The sequence below is a fragment of the Leuciscus leuciscus genome (genome assembly GCF_965113295.1).
Source record: "Leuciscus leuciscus genome assembly, chromosome: 3".
NCBI lineage: Eukaryota > Metazoa > Chordata > Actinopteri > Cypriniformes > Leuciscidae > Leuciscus > Leuciscus leuciscus.
Window position 1 is genome coordinate 25,788,918 of NC_138727.1, and position 18,544 is coordinate 25,807,461.

The window sequence follows — 18,544 nt, forward strand, 5'->3', positions numbered from 1 at the left end:
AATTCAACTCAACTTTAACAGCTTTGTCTATTGTTGAGAAAATGGTGTGTATGTCGCTCCACTGAAAATATAGACTCATTTTGCAGCATTCTGATGAGTCTGAACGTGACTGGCCTATTCCAGAGTGAGACTCATCGCTGCTTTGACACGTACCACACATCGGGTGTAGTGCCATCCCAGTAGAAAAAGGACCAATCCCCCCCCCCCCCCCCAATACCAATAAAATCTCCAATTTCTTTTTTTTTGGTGTAGAAAAATGCCAAGTCTATGGCAGTCGAAAGCAGATAAGCACATTCGATGTATAATCTTTGTAAGGTTCCATAGCATAGAGTTTGACTGTGTGTGTGACCCATTTTCAAACACAAATCTTCCTACACGATCATCAGACATCAGAAAGTCCTGTTTCACAAAATCTTCATCTTCATGGAGAAACTCTGTCAAACTAATTTTCTGGCGTAGATAGTGAAGGTCTTCATCTGTTTAAGCTTGTTAACTGGTCCGTCCTGTTCAGCTGTTGCTGTTCTTGTCAGTGTTACACACATCTCTCTAGATGTTTCAGGAGTTTTTGGAGTAGCCATTGTAACACTAGAGTTGTAGAATGTCTGTTTTATTTATTTAATTACTATCCTAAATCTGATTTAAATACCAAATTCAGGAGGCTGGGCTGTAGGTGTCAAACATCCAAGGATGTAATGCTCTAAGGATGTGACACCTTCAGTAGTCATAAAACACCACACTTAGGGAGATTAACCTGTTTTTATTTGTATTTTTCTTCAAACAATAGTGATAAAAGTAATTTGCTGGTAAATCGGTGTACACTGATGCACTGAATTTTGTTATACACCATAGTTTGTGAAGGTCTCTGATAGACAGATGTCTTCATACCTTTGTTTACTGTGTTTTTAAAAACATTACATAGATGATTTATTAAATTAAATATTTAAGAATTCCTTGTGTTGCATTCTATATCCACATACCACCCCCAAAATTCATGGGAGCATTGTCTTATTTGAACAAGGAGAAGCCGACAACACCTAGAGCTCACTAAAATTACAGCAGATTGCTTTGCAAAGTGTAAGGAAAACAGACACACAGAGACAGACACACAGACACACACACACACACACACACACACACACACACACACACACACACACACACACACACACACACACACACACACACACACACACAACTGTGCAATCATACGGTTAACAGTTTCTAAAACAGTTTGCTTCAGTAAAAGTACAAACAAAATCAAAGTAGCATGAAAATACAATAAAATAAAATCCCCCCAAATGTCTCCAAACTGTTACATGCTACAATGAAACTTTGAAACAATGGAACTTTGGAACAATGAAACACACTACAATGAAAATGTTGTGACTTGTGAGAACACTAACATTGTTAAACATGCAGGACAATAACTGTTCCAATTCAACTCTGATGTGACTAAGCTTGTTTCACATATAAAATTATCACAGTAATAAACAGTTCAATTGCATTTGCTACCTAACTATTGAAAATTACGATATGCTAAAACATTTTGGTATTCTGCTGGTCTGCTGATGAGAACAAAAACTGCATGTTTTCATTAAAAAGGAGAACAAAATGTTAAGACATAAAACACAACGTCTGTTTTCTGGATCAAACCTAAAAGACAGACGCCTAAAACACTGGTGTCAAAGTATTGGTGTGGACAGAATAAAAAAAAATAAAAAAAGGCATGAATCATCTCACCTTTCACTTAAAATTACTACTTATCAACTGTAATTCATTTACTTAACAGTTGTTTAGAGACATAGACAAAATAACTGTGTATCTATGACTGCGCGGTGAAATGCAGAGTTTTAAGAGTAATAGTTCGAAAAGTTTGAAGTGTAATGATTGAATAGGAAACAGAAAGAGGGCATAACTCACTTTTCATGTTGGGTCGTTGTGTCGTGCGATCCCACAGCGTAGGCAGACCAGAAAGATGTCCTAAAAGAAATGTCATTTGTTTAGTCTCAACCAGTGTCATGTAGAAGGACTGACATTTAATTATCAAAATGCTGCATTAGTTCATGTTTTCATTATTCCTATGAACATATTTGACCACGCTAAGAGAGTAGTACAAAAGACTACAAAACAGAGAAACTAATTGTAAAGCGTTCCATCGTCTAGTGGAAAAATATAATTTTACATACTGTATCGACATAAACTTTCACAATAAACCAGGAGAGAGGAATTTTGTATTGTTTATGGCTAATTGTCTCTTTTCCAATATGCCTTACACACTTTCGTAATAAATTGACCATGAATTTACTTTTGTGCAAACATAATTCCTGTATAACGATTATGTTTGAATTTGATCTATAGTCTTTACAAGGACATGTAACTTTATAGTTCTTAATGTGTTTTGCATTACAACAGTGTGGCATAGTTCCTCTAATAAATCTGAAAGATGAGCAAAAAATAAATAAAAATACAAAGATTTTTAGCACATATAGTAACTTTATTTTAGTCAAAGAAGATGGTGATAACAATTGAAAAACTATAATCTTTAATGTTAAGCGGGTTGTTGAAATAAACTATTCTGCGGACGTTAAACAACTTAATATAATATTAAGTATAATATAATATAATATGAAATACTGGTTTGTCAAAAAAGAGAAAGTTCAGTCATATATTTAAAAAGCCTCTTAAATGAAAGGCCTGCATTCATCACACACGTTTTCCCATGTGTGGAATAGCATGAACTTACATCGTTTTGTCTTCACCTAAAACTAAACACAGACCAACAAACAAAGAAATGTGAACAGTGTCATCTCAACAAGATAACTAAATCTAGTGGAGTAATACAAAATGATTTGCGAAACCATATTTACAAACGTGTAACAAACTAACAAATTGTTCATCATTTGAGTTTTCTACATTCTGTATGCATCATAATGATGTTTGTATAGCGTAACTTATTTTCTTAGTGATTTGGAGTCTTGAATTTACATGGTGAATTTCTACACACGTCATTTTTTGATTTTATCTGCGGGGTTTGCCAGCCTCAATCTTAAATGAATATGCCTCTCTCAGTGCAATAGTCAGATGTGATTCAGTTGTAACAGACTAAGTGTAAAACATCATAACTTACTTTTCGTGTCGATGCTTTGTGTAATCCGAAATCGTAGATAGCTGTAAAGTTGCACTAAAAGAAATATCAATTTAGTCAAACACTCTCAAGCAGAAAGACTTTCACTTAAATTCTTAATTTGCATTTATTCCTATAAACACAGAATGTTGACAGTCTCAAAGAAGATTCCAACAAACAAAATAGTGCTAGCTGAATAAAGTGACTAACACTAGTGGAGTGATAAAAACACCACTTACAAAACAAAATGTACAAACTTTCACAATTGCTAACAAATGGATTTTGTGTATTTATTTTAAATGTTACTTCTCAATATATGCTGAGCCCTCTTTTCTTACTGATTTGGTCTTTTGAATTGTACAGATGTTTTGGACACACATACAGTAACTCCTGTATAAAGATTATGTTTGTAAGTTATTCACGTGTGTGAAACGAGTTTAGCACTACTATTTACACACACACACACACACACACACACACACACACACACACACACACACACACACACACACACACACACACACACAATATCTAACTATATATTGTGTTGCTTTAATAGAACCATAGAACCTTGATATTACTTTTGATATTGATATTATATTTTTGGGGGGTCAAAGAAGATGGCAATAGTCAAAACATCCTAAGCTCATCTCTTTAATTTTGTGCTGGATGTTGAAGTGCTAGTGACTTCCACGATATTTTCTAGCATGAAGCTTTGTCTTGATCACTCAACACAAAGTTTTGTGTTCTGCCCTCACAAAGATTACACTAAGATTAGATTTCTTGAGTATTGCATGTTTGCACTACAAAACATTGAAACATGGAATCAACATGTATCCCTTGTGGTTGTTGCACACCTCAGGTATAATTTGAAATGTAGGTTTGTCAAAAGAAAACAAAAAAAGGTTCAGTCATACATTTAAAAAGTTTTCTAAGAGAAAATTGTGTTTTACTCATGTAAGGAAACTGTTTGGCTACAGTTCTAATAAAAGATGCTGGTCACCAGTCTGTTTTAAAAAATAAAATAAAGTAAAAGTTTTTATTTAAAGACAAGGGACAACTTTCATTGCTTTTTGTGGCAAACAAATGTATAAATGTTTGAATGTTTAAAACCCCAATGCGTCTTATTTTACTCAGAATTTTGAAGTTAAAAATATGTAAGTTGTTGTTTTGCAACACACACACACACACACACACACACACACACACACACACACACACACACACACACACACACACACACACACACACACACACACTATGGGTTGGGTTAAAAACTAAAACATTTTCTGTAAAAAAAATAAAAATAAACTAAAATAACAAAAGTAACAAACAAATTTATATACACTAATAAGATGTTTTTGTGTGCGAGCCCAGAGAATCACCAGAAAGCTTTTGATGAAGTGTCATTCTTTAAACATCTAGCCTAAGCAACTGTCGGTAAAACCATTAACAAACCCCATTTAGGATGCACTCTTCCCCCGCCAGTTCCACTCGTAAACACATTCACTGTAAGTTGGATAAATGTTTTGATTCTTTGTCTTTTTAACACTGATCCTATTGGCGTCAGGAAACAGATACAGATGTTCTAAAAAAAAACAACAACACCTTTTCTTATTGAGAAGAATATAGTATGGGGTGTGTGGGTAATTAGGACTCTTTGGCTTGATGAACGTGTTTGATTCTTTGTCTTAGGCATTAACATAAACCTATAGTTCAGGTACTACTGATCCTACTGAGGTGCTCTCTCTCACACACACACACACACACACACACACACACACACACACACACACACACACACACACACACACACACACACACACACACACACACACACACACACACACTTGTTCTTAAAACAACTCCAGACATATTATTTTAATGAATATATCCAGTGTTTTGTAGGTGTAATGGTATTCCTGAATGTCTTGACTCAAATATTTTGACTCAATTAACATATAGGCTACCCTATTGATCAACCAGCAAAGATTTTGACACTCAGGGTGTCAACATTGCGTAATACTTGCTTGGGTGAATTTCACCCTCAACAATCAAAGGAAAATACAATCAGCAACAGTTTACCCCCATCAGACTGGAAGGAGCCAGTTACCCAGGATTCAACAAATGACCAGTCAGTTTGGCACTGTAAATCAGAGACCCTGTTTTCTTGACACATGGATTACCTGTCAATCATGAGTGACATAAATCATAAATCAATCAAAGGGGGTCATAAATCAACCCAAAAGTGACACATAGTATATGTTAACACTACTGAAGGCGATCAAGGTAGCCAAGACTAGCTACAGTGAGAAATAAAAAAATAGCCTCTCAGCCAACGACCCTGCATCAGTTTGGAAGGGACTGAAACAGATTACAGATTACAGATTACAAGAGCTCATCCCCCCCCCACCCTGAAGAAAATCTCAGACTGGCTAATGACCTGAATGACTTCTACTGTAGGTTTGAAAGGCACCCATTATCACACCTCTCACGCACAAAAGGTTTTTCCCCAACAATCCACCCCCTCTCCCCACCTGTGTTGATAATCTGTGAGACTGATGTGTGCCGGCTGTTCTAGAAGCAAAAGCCCAAAAAGGCCCCCGGCCCTGACGGCGTTTCTCCATCCTGCCTGCGTGCCTGTGCGGACCAGCTGCCGCCGATTTTTACGCGGATTTTCAACTGGTCTCTGGAGTTGTGTGAAGTGCCCTCCTGTTTTAAACGGTCCACCATCATTCCAATCCCCAAAAAATCCTCCATCACAGGACTAAATGACTACAGGCTTTGACTTCCGTGGTCAGGAAATCTTTTGAGAGACTGGTGTTGTGTCATCTGAAGGACATTACAGGCCCCCAGCTGGACCCCCTGCAGTTTGCCTACAGGACAAACAGGTCGGCAGATGATGCCGTTAACATCGGACTGCAATACATACTGCACCACCTTGACTCCCCAGGGACGTATGCTAGGATCCTGTTCGTGGACTTCTACTCAGCGTTCAACACCATCATACCTGAACACCTACATCAGAAGCTCACCCAGTTTTCAGTGCCTGCCTCCACCTGCCAGTGGATCACCAGTTTCCTGAGTGATAGGCAGCAGTATGTCAGATTGGGGAGCAATTCATCCAAACCCCGGTCCATCATCACCGGCGCTCCTCAGGGGTGTGTCCTCTCCCCACTGCTCGTTTCCCTCTATACCAATGACTGCACCTCAAAGCACACGTCTGTGAAACTCTTGAAGTTTGCTGATGACACTACTATCATTGGTTTGATCCGGGATGGGGATGAGTCTGCCTATAGACAGGAGGTGGAGCAGCTTGTCCAATGGTGCAGTCAAAACCACCTGGAGTTAAATCCCAAGAAGACTGTGGAGATGACAGTGGATTTTAGGAGAAGGGGGTCTGAGGTGTTTTTGGGGTCCTTGAGATGTTTTGACATGCCCTGACATTTGTGCTTTTTTCAGTTGCTTATAAACATATTAATGGCAAAGGTGTAATTACACTCTATTTAGCACAAACAGGGCTACCATAATATGTGAGCAACATGTATGTACATGTTTGTATGTTTGAGAGAATAATGTTTATGCATGGTTATTGAAAAAACTAAAAATTAAAGTTTCTGAAATAGGGTCACAAAACACATACTAAATATGTGTCCACAAGACTTTTGAATAATAGGTGTTGTCGCTTAGAGTTTTTTCTTCAAAATGATCTGAAAATCATCCTGCCTAATCATTCGCATAAAACAATACATTGATTTAAACTTTGTAAGACACGTTTTGTTTGGAAAGGCAATATGCATGTGGGCGTGATTCACACCGGAGAAGACAATGACCGGCATAATGAGCTGCATAATGAGCCGCATAATGAGCCTTTCATTCAGGTGTGTCACTGAGAGTACCACAAGTAAAGAATGTGAGGACATATTTTGTATGCATGCAAATTGCATAATATCCATGGTAAACATTTTTAGTAACTTTGCAGTTAATTCTCATACTGTATTTTCAGAATGTTTTGAAATATATCCTCTCCCCAAATGTGTCACTAATAAAAAAACTATAATAAATAATTTAATGAGAAGGTTTATATTGACCTATTAAGATGTTGCTTACATCTGCCTTGTAAATATATGTTTTGCTATTGTATTAAACAGTTTTCACATATAAATCAACAACAATTAAAATTTTAACAATATTTCAAGTGTAATCTTTCTTTTTAAAAAGTATACATCGATTTTATCATAAGTATTTCCTTTTTTTTTTATTATTGTTTTTATTAGGCAAGTACAAAGAAAAACAGAGAGGTAGGGCAACAAACAACCTGGTCAACCTGGTTTCCATCCAAGTACATCCAAGTATTAACCAGTACTAAACAATATCCTCCTTCACTTTATACATACAGCACTCCTTTCTTTTCTTTACACACAAGACAAGGGACAGTAGACAAGACAAACAAGACAAACTATTTAGACACATTCCGGACAAGTTACAACACACAGGACAAGTCACACTAAAAAATAAAAAAATAAAAACGAATCAACCAAAGTAATAATAATAATAATAATGATGTCTCATTCACACACACACGCCCACACACACACACACACACACACACACACACACACACACACACAAATTACACTGGTGGCGCTCCTTGAGTGAACTGTTGAGAGAGAGAAAAAAAGGGGAAGATGCATCAAACTTATGAATTTTGTCCCTACTATAATAAATTCGAGTCATTAATTTATATTGAATCAATCTAAGATTTTCGTTGGTTGTGGCTTTATATGTTAGATTTAAGCCCTCCTTCCATTTTGTTTTGGCATTGAAGTCCTTTATATCTCTGTCCCAGCCTTCATATAATTTACTTAGCAGATTACAATTTATTACGACATTATTGAGATAATCATACATAACACTTATACTTTTTTTCTTTTTCTTACTTTGTTCCAAAAGGGTCTTTATCTTTTCGGGAACATCATTCACTATATCACAGTTCTCTTTGACCCAGTTTTTTTAACTGCATATATTTAAATATCTCTGAATCTTTTAATTTAAATTTATCTTTCAGTGTATCAAATGAGGATATATTATTTAAACTAATAATACCTGATAATGTTTCAATAGCTCCATTCATCCAAGTTTTCCACATTAATTTAGTACCTTGAATTTTAACAGACGGATTGTTCCAAATTTTAATATGTGTTGGACTACCGATCTCCATCCCTAAAATCTGCTTGGTTTTTTTCCACATATTTAATGTACTGTTGACAACAAAGTTATCAGTCTTTACTTTTTTCTTGGAGAACAAGATGGATAATTAACTATTTGGTTGTAGTTGATGATTTTCAATAACCAGCCATGGGTCTTCATTAGTATTATTAATAATTCGATCAATATAAAACATCTGAGCTGCTATCTGATACAATTCCATATTAGGGAGGTTTAACCCTCCTTCCCGTTTGGAGCAAAACAATAGATTTCTTTTTATTCTTGGGGTTTTTCCAGCCCAAATGAAAGATGTAATTATGGAATTTATTTCCTTGAAAAAGGTTTTTGGTGGTGTCAACGGGATACACTGAAACAAATAAATAAACTTAGAAAGCCACATCATCTTTACCAGATTTATTCTACCAATTAGATTCAACTTGAGATCACTGTAATTATTGAGATTGTGTTTTAGATTATTTTCAGTGTTAAAAAATTATTCTTATACAATTGTTTTTTGTTTGCACTGATATAACAACCTAAATATTTAATTTTACAGCAATTTCAGTTTTGCCACAGTTAATTTTATAACCTGAAATTTTTGAGAATTTACTCATTATATTGATTACACTCGGGATTGAAATGTCCAAATCACTTAGATACAACAACAAATCGTCAGCAAATAAGCTTAATTTATATTCGTTTTTGCCTATAGTGATACCAGTTATGTTATCTGTCTGTCTTATTTTCTCAGCCAATGCTTATTCTCAGCCAATGCTTATTTTCTCAGCCTATGCTTATTTTCTCAGCCAAGCTTATGTTCTCAATAGCCATCGCGAACAGCGCTGGAGATAATGGACAGCCTTGAGCAGTACCACGGCTTAACGAAAGTGCCTCAGATAGAACGCCATTGGTGTAGACTTGTGCTTTGGGAGCTCTATACACAGTTTCTACCATATTGATGCATTCTACTGGGAATTCAAATGTTTCAAGCACTTTATACAAATATGACCATTCAAGGCGGTCAAATGCTTTTTCGGCATCGACCGCCATCAAAGTCAAATCTATATTATGTTTTTTTGCATATTGTGTTAAGGATATACATGTTCTAACATTAGTTCTAAGATCCCTATTAGGAATAAACCCAGCTTGGTTATGATGGATAATGCTAGGTAGGATTAGTGCCAATCTATTATTCATTACTTTTGTTATGATTTTCTTGTCACAATTGATTAAGCTGATAGGCCTAAAATCAGAAGGCTTATTACATTCACGACCTGGTTTTGGTATCACAGAAATAGTTGAAAGATACATAGTTTCTGGCAACTTTTGTTGATTAACAAATTAATTTACAACTTCCAGGAACAAAGATCTAATATTTGGCCAAAATGTTGAGTAAAACTCGATAGGGAGGCCATCTATTCCTGGGGCCTTTTTTTCAGAAAATGCCTTAATTGCAGCTTCAATCTCAGAGGTTGTAAAAACTTTCCGTATATCTTCCTTTTGATGATCTGATAAGTGCTGTAATTTGACCGATTTAAGAAAGGAATCTGGGTCATCATCTTTAACCTCTGATGCTTACAAGTGTTCATAAAATTGCTTAAATCTTTTATTAATAATATCATTGTTTGTAATAACATCATCTGATTCTCCCTCTTTTAAAGATATAGACTGAGTCTTTGTAACCCTTTTGACCATTGATACCAGGTGTTTACCCGATTTATTTGCTGAAATATTAAGCTTATTCGAATTTTGTCTAAAGTCTTTAACTTTATCCATCAGCATAGTGTCCATTTCTATTTTCTTTTCTTGCAATTTACTTTTTATTGTTTGGTCTCCATTTTTAAGTTGTATTTCCATTAAATTAATGTCCTGTTTTATTTGAGCCATATTCCGCTCAAAACTAGCTTTCCTTTTTGCTGCAAAGGCTATCATTACCCCCCTTATATATGCTTTAAAGGAGTCCCATATAATACAGATAATTGGCTTATCTTGAGGATGAGGTTGCTGCACATTAGTTAAAATAAAAATATTAATTTGTTGTTTTACATAAGCAACAAATTCTATATCCATTAAATATTTCCTATTCATTCTCCAAATTCTATGCTATACGCTGATTTCACGCAGCCGTTATTTTGAAATCGAAAGCGAGGCTCCGGTGGGAAGAAAAGCGGAAGTGTCGCCTTTAATCACAGGAGAGTCGTGAATGCGATGGCGTATTGTTGTGTTTAATGATGTTGTGTCAAATCAAAAAATTTACATACATTTCTTTCATACTTTAGACTATATACAGTGAAATTCATTTATAAATAAAATATTTTTTTAATATATAATTCAGAATGTAAAAAAAGAAGCAGGAATGAACTATATACATATCCTATATTGAATATTAACATCCAATAGTGTAAATCGTGGCAGCAGCTTCAGGTTGGTAATCCAAGGCATTGTTGTTTATCTTTACTTCCGGGGTTCTTCCCACCGGAGCCTCACTTTCGATTTCAAAATGGCGGCTGCGTGAAATCAGCGTATAGGGTGTTTTCCTTCGGAGTCATGGTGCAGACAACTGAAGCATGATCAGATATCATAATATTGTCAATTTCACATGATATACAATTATTAATTCCCCCTTGAGACACAAAAAGATAATCTAATCTACTATAACTATTCTGAGGATTTGAATAATAATATCATACGTATTTCAAAGTTAAGGATTCATTAGTTTGAATATTGGAACAAACACTATAATACCATCTTAGTTGATAATTCAATATAACTACTTTATTTTTAACAAAACATCACATACTATATATTTAACATATGAGCAGAAATATTTGCATATAAATGTTAATTTGCAGTTTAATACGTTGCTTATACAAAGACATTTTATTTCAACATATTTCAGTCGATTTTTACTCATCTCAGTATAGCAATATAGTTTAAAAGCTAAACTAGTAGATGTGTTCATCTAATGTAAGTGCAAGTGGGCGCTGTTGTTTACAGCTGTAGTAAACATCTGTGCCGTTCATTCATTCACACACAGACACACGATTCATATTTAAACAGTCCTTTTGCAGTTTACTGACACTATTGCATATCACGATTAGAACAAAGCACTTAAGAATAAAAAACTTACTACAGTCCTCTGAATTGCTGGATCCGTTGTTCCTCGATGTGAAACTAAATTATTCCTAAGGATTATTCCACACAGCGAAGCAAGACGACAAAGTGCACGAGTCTGATAAAACTCGCTGTGTGTTTTATCCAGCTGATAAGGGCGTTCACAGGTTTGTATGGATTGCCTCAGATCATTTGCGTTTGAATAGCGCGCGCTCTCTGTGGGCGGGGTTACATTCAAACTTAATGAGCAACAATGAGCTGAGATGAGAATGGCTGACATCTCTCTCTTTTCATACAGATTACATAAACTGAGAATATTAGTTTTTTATATAAATTACTTCATTTAAAAGAAGAGAATTCAAGCTTCATGCCTGTGTGCCTGTATGCCTGTTTGACTGAGTATTCGCTGAGTTACAGTTCATTTTCGGACGCGTTTCAGAATGGACTTCACTGACAGAGAGAAGGCAGGACTCACATCATGTTTATTTTTCTTTATTTGGCAAAAAGCAAAACACTTTGTTTTTATTGTGAGTATACACAAAAATAATATACACTTAACAGGATCGAATGATGTATAAAACTTGTATGTAAGATCAAAATCGACAGAGTATTTTGAGTCTCTTTTGCACTGATAAGAAAAAAAGCGAGAAGATCACACCGGCATGATTGCCGACCCCAGGGGGTTAAATCATACTTATTTGACCGTTATCACTTTGTAGCAGTAAATTAAGAGATGTCTCATCGATCACAAGTTCAGTATGGCGTACCACAAGGCTCAGTACTAGGACCGTTGCTTTTCACTCTGTACATGCTACCCTTGGGAGATATCATTAGGAAGCATGGAATTAGTTTTCACTGTTATGCCGATGATACTCAGCTCTATATTTCTTCACGCCCTGACGAAACTTACCGATTCACTAAATTAACGGAATGTATAGGTGATATAAAAAATTGGATGACTAGAAATTTCCTACTACTTAATTCTGAAAAAAACAGAGATTCTAATTATTATCCTTCGGATGAGACGTAAAACCGAGGTCCTGACTCTCTGTGGTCATTAAAAATCCCAGGATGTCCTTCGAAAAAGAGTAGGGGTGTAACCCCGGCATCCTGGCCAAATTTGCCCCTTGGCCTCTGTCCATCATGGCCTCCTAATCATCCTCATATACTGATTGGCTTCATCGCTCTGTCTCCTCTCCACCAGTAAGCTGGTGTGTGGTGGGCGTTCTGGCGCAGTATGGCTGCCGTCGCATCATCCAAGTGGATGCTGCACATTGGTGGTGGTTGAGGAGATTCCCCCCCTTCCATGTAAAGCGCTTTGAGGTCTCAGAAAAAGCGCTATATAAATGTAACGAATTATTAATTAATTATTGGACAAAAAACTTCCTCTCGTAATAATCTAGAATACTGTCTAACACTTGATGGCTGCTCTGTCAAGTCTTCGTCGTCAGTTAGGAACCTGGGTGTGCTCTTTGAAACCAATCTTTCATTTGAAAGTCACGTGTCTAGTATCTGTAAAAGCGCATTTTTCCATCTTAAAAATATATATAAATTATGTCATATGCCCTCATTGACAAATGCAGAACAATTAGTCCATGTGTTCATGACATCAAGGTTAGATTATTGTAATGCTATTATGGGTGGTTGCCCTGCACGCTTAATAAACAAATTACAGCTGGTCCAAAACGAAGCAGCTAGAGTTCTTACCAGAACCAGGAAGTATGGCCATATTAGCCCAGTTCTGTCAACACTGCACTGGCTCCCTATTAAACATTGTATACATTTTAAAATATTGCTGATAACTTACAAAGCACTAAATGGTTTAGCTCCGCAGTACTTGAGCGAGCTCTTAACGCATTATAGTCCTTCACGTCTATTGCAATCTCAAAATTACGGCCAGCTGATAATACCTAGAATATCAAAATCAACTGCTGGTGGTAGATCCTTTTCCTATTTAGCACCAAAACTTCGGAACAGTCTTCCTAACATTGTCCGGGAAGCAGACACACTCTGTCAGTTCAAAGCTAGACTATATAGTTCAAAGGTACAGCACGCACATCCAAAGCCATAAAACTGGGTGCTGGACAGACAGGTGATTGCAAAGATAAACAATGAGTCCGCAGCTAGACTATAAACACACCTCTTTGACCTAGCATACACATAACACATTATAGACTTTTATAATTCAATGTTAGGCTGCATAGATTAGGTCAGCTGGAACCGGGAACACTTTCCCATAAATCCTGATGTACTCGTTACATCATAAGAAGAATGGCGTCTACGCTAATATTAGTCTCTCTGTTTATCCCGAGGTTTACCGCAGTCCGCCGGATCCAGGCTGTATCCAGATCTGATGAAGGACCTGCGCCTGGACGCGACGACAGTGCAGTCCTGAAATGTCAACTAGGCTCTTCCCTGTGAAGGCCTCCCTCCCCTCCATTTACCTATCTACAGATAAAGCGTTGTCGGGATAATTCCAGTTCGCGTGGCTACGTGGAAACGATAAAAATTCTGTATTATTAATTTTTAGGCCAGACAAGTAGTATGTTGAGGGTTGATTTGTAGGGAAGGACTACACGCCTGCGCACATATATTCAAACGCACATACCTATAGACTGAACTCATAATACGCATGTGCACGCCATCGGCGTTCTCACTGGTTCGCGTTTTTGAAGTTTGCGCAGAAAGAACTTAAGAGTTTTCTGTTAAAATGGTGTCGTGTTAGTGGCCCCTAAGTTAATAACTAATGATCGTTGCGACGGAAGTGAATCAATCAAACTAACTTTAGCTGGACAATAACTTTATTCTAGAGCTGCTATAAAGCCAAAACAGTTTACTTTAATTTCCTATTATAAATGTAAAGCTGCTTTGGAACAATCTACATTGTTGAAAGCGCTATATAAATGAAGATGACTTGACTTGACCATTGATCAGTAATACATTTATTATCAACTATCGATTGCAACTTGAAATGAATGTAATAAAATCAGAATAATCTCTCGTTTTAGCGATTCCCAAGTAATTTTTTTGTCATTGACGTTCTAATCAGGCTACTCGTCTGGTCGGGCAAGTAAAATTCTCTTTCAGGTAGGCCTATTGTATTTATATATAAATATATTAGGGATGTGACTGTGGAATTATTTTCCCAGCTTTTAAATCGCTAACCTAAAGTAAAATACGGACGTCCGCACAGACATTGATAAAGGTGCGGAGTAGAGCGAGCGTTTTCAATGAATTTCTATGGAAGTAGGAATGAACTAAAAACATTGACTCTGTTCGGCTCGTTCCTCGCCATGGACGCGCACCGTTATGAATGCCCGTGCAGCCGTGAGCATTTTAGATTAATTTTAAAATTAGCGCCTTTCGGGAGGCGGATTGCTTGAATTTATTTTACAAAAGCACAATGTTGTGTTTTATTGCGACTGTACACAATGTTTGAATGATGTCCTGTATAAACAGGAGTATGATTTTATGTGTCCACTGTTCAATCGCGCCTGCGCCACACACACACACACACACACACACACACACACACACACACACACACACACACACACACACACACATTCCAGCATTGCAATCTTGACATCGAAGCCTGTTCATTATAGCCTTAAAAAAATATTATAATGAAATAGTCAACCTTACATATAAAAATTACACTGCTCTGTTTAAATAGTCAGTAGTACAATTCGTACCATTCACGGTAAGCACCGCTCTACTGCGATGTTTCCAAGCACATTTTTGCGCGTGTGAAGAGGATGATTTTTTTCCGTCGATATTGGAACGTGAGTGAAGTACAAAGCCTATGATAAAGAATAGTTTAGCATCCAAATACATCACAAATGTTAAAACATTTTTATTCTAATGAGAGAGAGCCCCCAACACTGCTTACTTTCATTTTCATTTTTATTTTATTTCGTTTTGGCTTGTTTATAGTTATTTTTTTATTCTTGTTCCGTTCAGAATATCATTAAAATTAAAGGATTTGTTGTGGAATATTTTGAGTGTATCATAAAATCAGAATAATTCTCTGGTGATTCCCTAGTTATCTTTTTATTTTATTTTTTTCATTGATCTAATCAGGTCAGGCAAGTAAAATTCTCTTTCTTGTCCCTTAAATTATATATATATATATATATATATATATATATATATATATATATATATATATATATACACACACACACACATATGTAGCTGTTTTAGGGTAACTAAAGGCACCAGGGCGGCGAAGGCCCTATTGTTTTCCTAAGGATTATTCTTTATTAGGGCCCAAGCCCTGAAAGTGCGCAGAGCCCTATTGTTTTCCTTAAGATTATTAGGGCCCAAGCCCTGAAAGGGTGAAGGCCCTATTGTTTTCGGTAGGATTATTTTTTTCTATTATTAGGGCCCAAGCCCTGAAAGGGCGAAGGCCCTATTGTTTTCGGTAGGATTATTAGGGCCCAAGCCCTGAAGGGGCGAAGGCCCTATTGTTTTCCTTAGGATTATTATTAGGGCCCAAGCCCTGAAAGGGCGAAGGCCCTATTGTTTTCGTTAGGATTATTAGGACCCAAGACCTGAAAGGGTGAAGGCCCTATTGTTTTCGGTAGGATTATTATTATTAGGGCCCAAGCCCTGAAAGGGCGAAGGCCCTATTGTTTTCGTTAGGATTATTATTAGGGCCCAAGCCCTGAAAGGGCGAAGGCCCTATTGTTTTCGTTAGGATTATTATTAGGGCCCAAGCCCTGAAAGGGCGAAGGCCCTATTGTTTTCGGTAGGATTATTTTTTTTCTATTATTAGGGCCCAAGCCCTGAAAGGGCGAAGGCCCTATTGTTTTCTTTAGGATTATTAGGGCCTAAGCCCTGAAAGGGCAAAGGCCCTATTGTTTTCCTTAGGATTATTATTAGGGCCCAAGCCCTGAAAGGGTGAAGGCCCTATTGTTTTCGTTAGGATTATTATTAGGGCCCAAGCCCTGAAAGGGCGAAGGCCCTATTGTTTTCGGTAGGATTATTATTATTATTATTAGGGCCCAAGCCCTGAAGGGGCGAAGGCCCTATTGTTTTCGTTAGGATTATTAGGGCCCAAGCCCTGAAAGGGCGAAGGCCCTATTGTTTTCGTTAGGATTATTATTAGGGCCCAAGCCCTGAAAGGGCGAAGGCCCTATTGTTTTCGGTAGGATTATTTATTATTAGGGCCCAAGCCCTGAAAGGGCGAAGGCCCTATTGTTTCCGGTAGGATTATTTATTAGGGCCCAAGCCCTGAAAGGGCGAAGGCCCTATTGTTTCCGGTAGGATTATTATTATTATTATTTTTCTTTAGACTATTCAGGCACTTTTGGGGCCCTTAACATGCTCAAAAACTCTTGAAACTTTGCACACGAGTCAGAACCCGCGGCCATCAGGGCCGGGCTGAAGCTGGTACCCGGGCGTGGCAGGGGGGCCTCGACAGCGCCCCCTTGAACGGGGTCCGAAAACTTGGTCCATATATCAAACACGCTTGCATAAATTAGTATGAAACTCGGTACACATATAGATCTTATCGGGCCAAACAATATTCGTGCTTTAAGTTTTACGCCAGCCCAACAGGAAGTCGGCTATTATGCGTTGTTTGAAAAACGTACGCTCTGGAATTTAAAATACTCCTCCTAGGAAATTCATCCATTCGCCTCCAAACTCGGTCAGCATAAAGTCAAGACATTGAGGATGCTAAATTGCGGACGGATTTTTGATATCTCGAACGGTTTGGCCGTGGCGAGGAAACGAATTTATGGCGAGAAAAGAGAAACAGGAAGTGCTTTATAACTTCTGCATACATTAACTGATCTTGATGAAACTTCAGCAGTGTGTTCGTTGTAAGAGGCCGATCACATGGATGTGACTATTGTGAGTCAAAGTTATAGCGCCACCAACTGGCAACAGGAAGTGTGTCACTTTCAAAATGCTTTGAAATCACCCTCTTATTTTTACCCGATTTGCTTAAAACTTTATGTGTTTAATGTAGACACACGGCAGATGTAGACATGTGAAAGGATTATTGATATCTTAGATACTGTTGCCGTGGCAACGCATCAAACTTTAATATTCTTTTCGGATGCTTTTGAGACTCTTCACATGCTTGAAAATGCATGAAACTCGACAGACACATTACATTTATTATCCAGTAGACATGTGCAAAGTTTCAGAAACGGGCGTGGTGGAATGGCTCAGTAGCGCCACCTTTAGTCAAAAATGGGGGCTTAGTTTTTCCTAGAATCACAAAATTTGGTACGTATATCGTTCTCATCAAGCCGGACAACTTTCTAATTTACAGTCATTAGCTCAGACCAGCAGGAAGTCAGATATTTTGGTTTGAATGTGGACTTTCTGGAGAATTTTCTCTCTCTCTCTGTGTGTCTGTGTGTGTGTGGGGGGGGGTTGTCTATTCCACTTAATCTTTGTTTTTCAAGGTTTCATGGGCTTTTGGGGCCCTTAACGTGCTCAAAAACTCTTGAAACTTTTCACACAGGTCAGAACCCACGGTCATCAGGGCCGGGCTGAAGCTGGTACCCGGGCGTGGCAGGGGGGCTCAACAGCGCCCCCTTGAACACGGTCTGAAAACTTGGTCCATATATCAAACACGCTTGCATGAATTAATATGAAACTCGGTACACATATAGATCTCTTCGGGCCGAACAACTTCCGCACTCTAAGTTATTAGCTCCGCCCAACAGGAAGTCGGCTATTATGGGTTGTTTGGAAAACGCATGCAGTGGAATTTGATGTATTCATCCTAGAGAATTCATCCAATCGCCTCCAAACTCGGTCAGCATGAAGTCAAGACATTGAGGATGCTAAATTGCGGACGGATTTTTGATATTTCGAACGGTTTGGCCGTGGCGAGGAAACGAATTTATGGCGAGAAAAGAGAAATACAAAGTGTTATAACTTCTGCACACATTAACTGATCTTGATGAAACCTCAGCAGTGTGTTCGTAGTAAGAGGCCGATCAGATGAATGTAACTATTGTGAGTCAAAGTTATAGCGCCACCAACTGGTAGCAGGAAGTGTGTCACTTTCAAAATGTTTTTGACAAAAGTGGGGGGGTTAGTTTTACCCACAATTACAAAAATAAGTACGTA

The 18,544-nt window shown here is 37.5% G+C and overlaps 2 protein-coding genes and 1 long non-coding RNA gene across 5 annotated transcripts in view; 1 reads left to right on the top strand and 2 right to left on the bottom strand.

Moving 5' to 3' along the window:
* Nucleotides 1–18,544, bottom strand: part of LOC309495590 (MSL complex subunit 3-like) — a 520,390-nt gene that overhangs the window by 281,113 nt on the left and 220,733 nt on the right. The window lies entirely within an intron of this gene.
* The window catches only part of LOC309495615 (uncharacterized protein), a 104,728-nt gene that overhangs the window by 34,224 nt on the left and 51,960 nt on the right, over nucleotides 1–18,544 (top strand). The gene's annotated exons all lie outside the window — the stretch shown is intronic.
* Nucleotides 4,316–5,358, bottom strand: LOC309495685. The gene is made up of 2 exons (XR_014204792.1): nucleotides 4,923–5,358; nucleotides 4,316–4,856 (listed from the first exon to the last, which is right to left on the bottom strand). It is a non-coding gene; the product is annotated as an uncharacterized lncRNA (long non-coding RNA).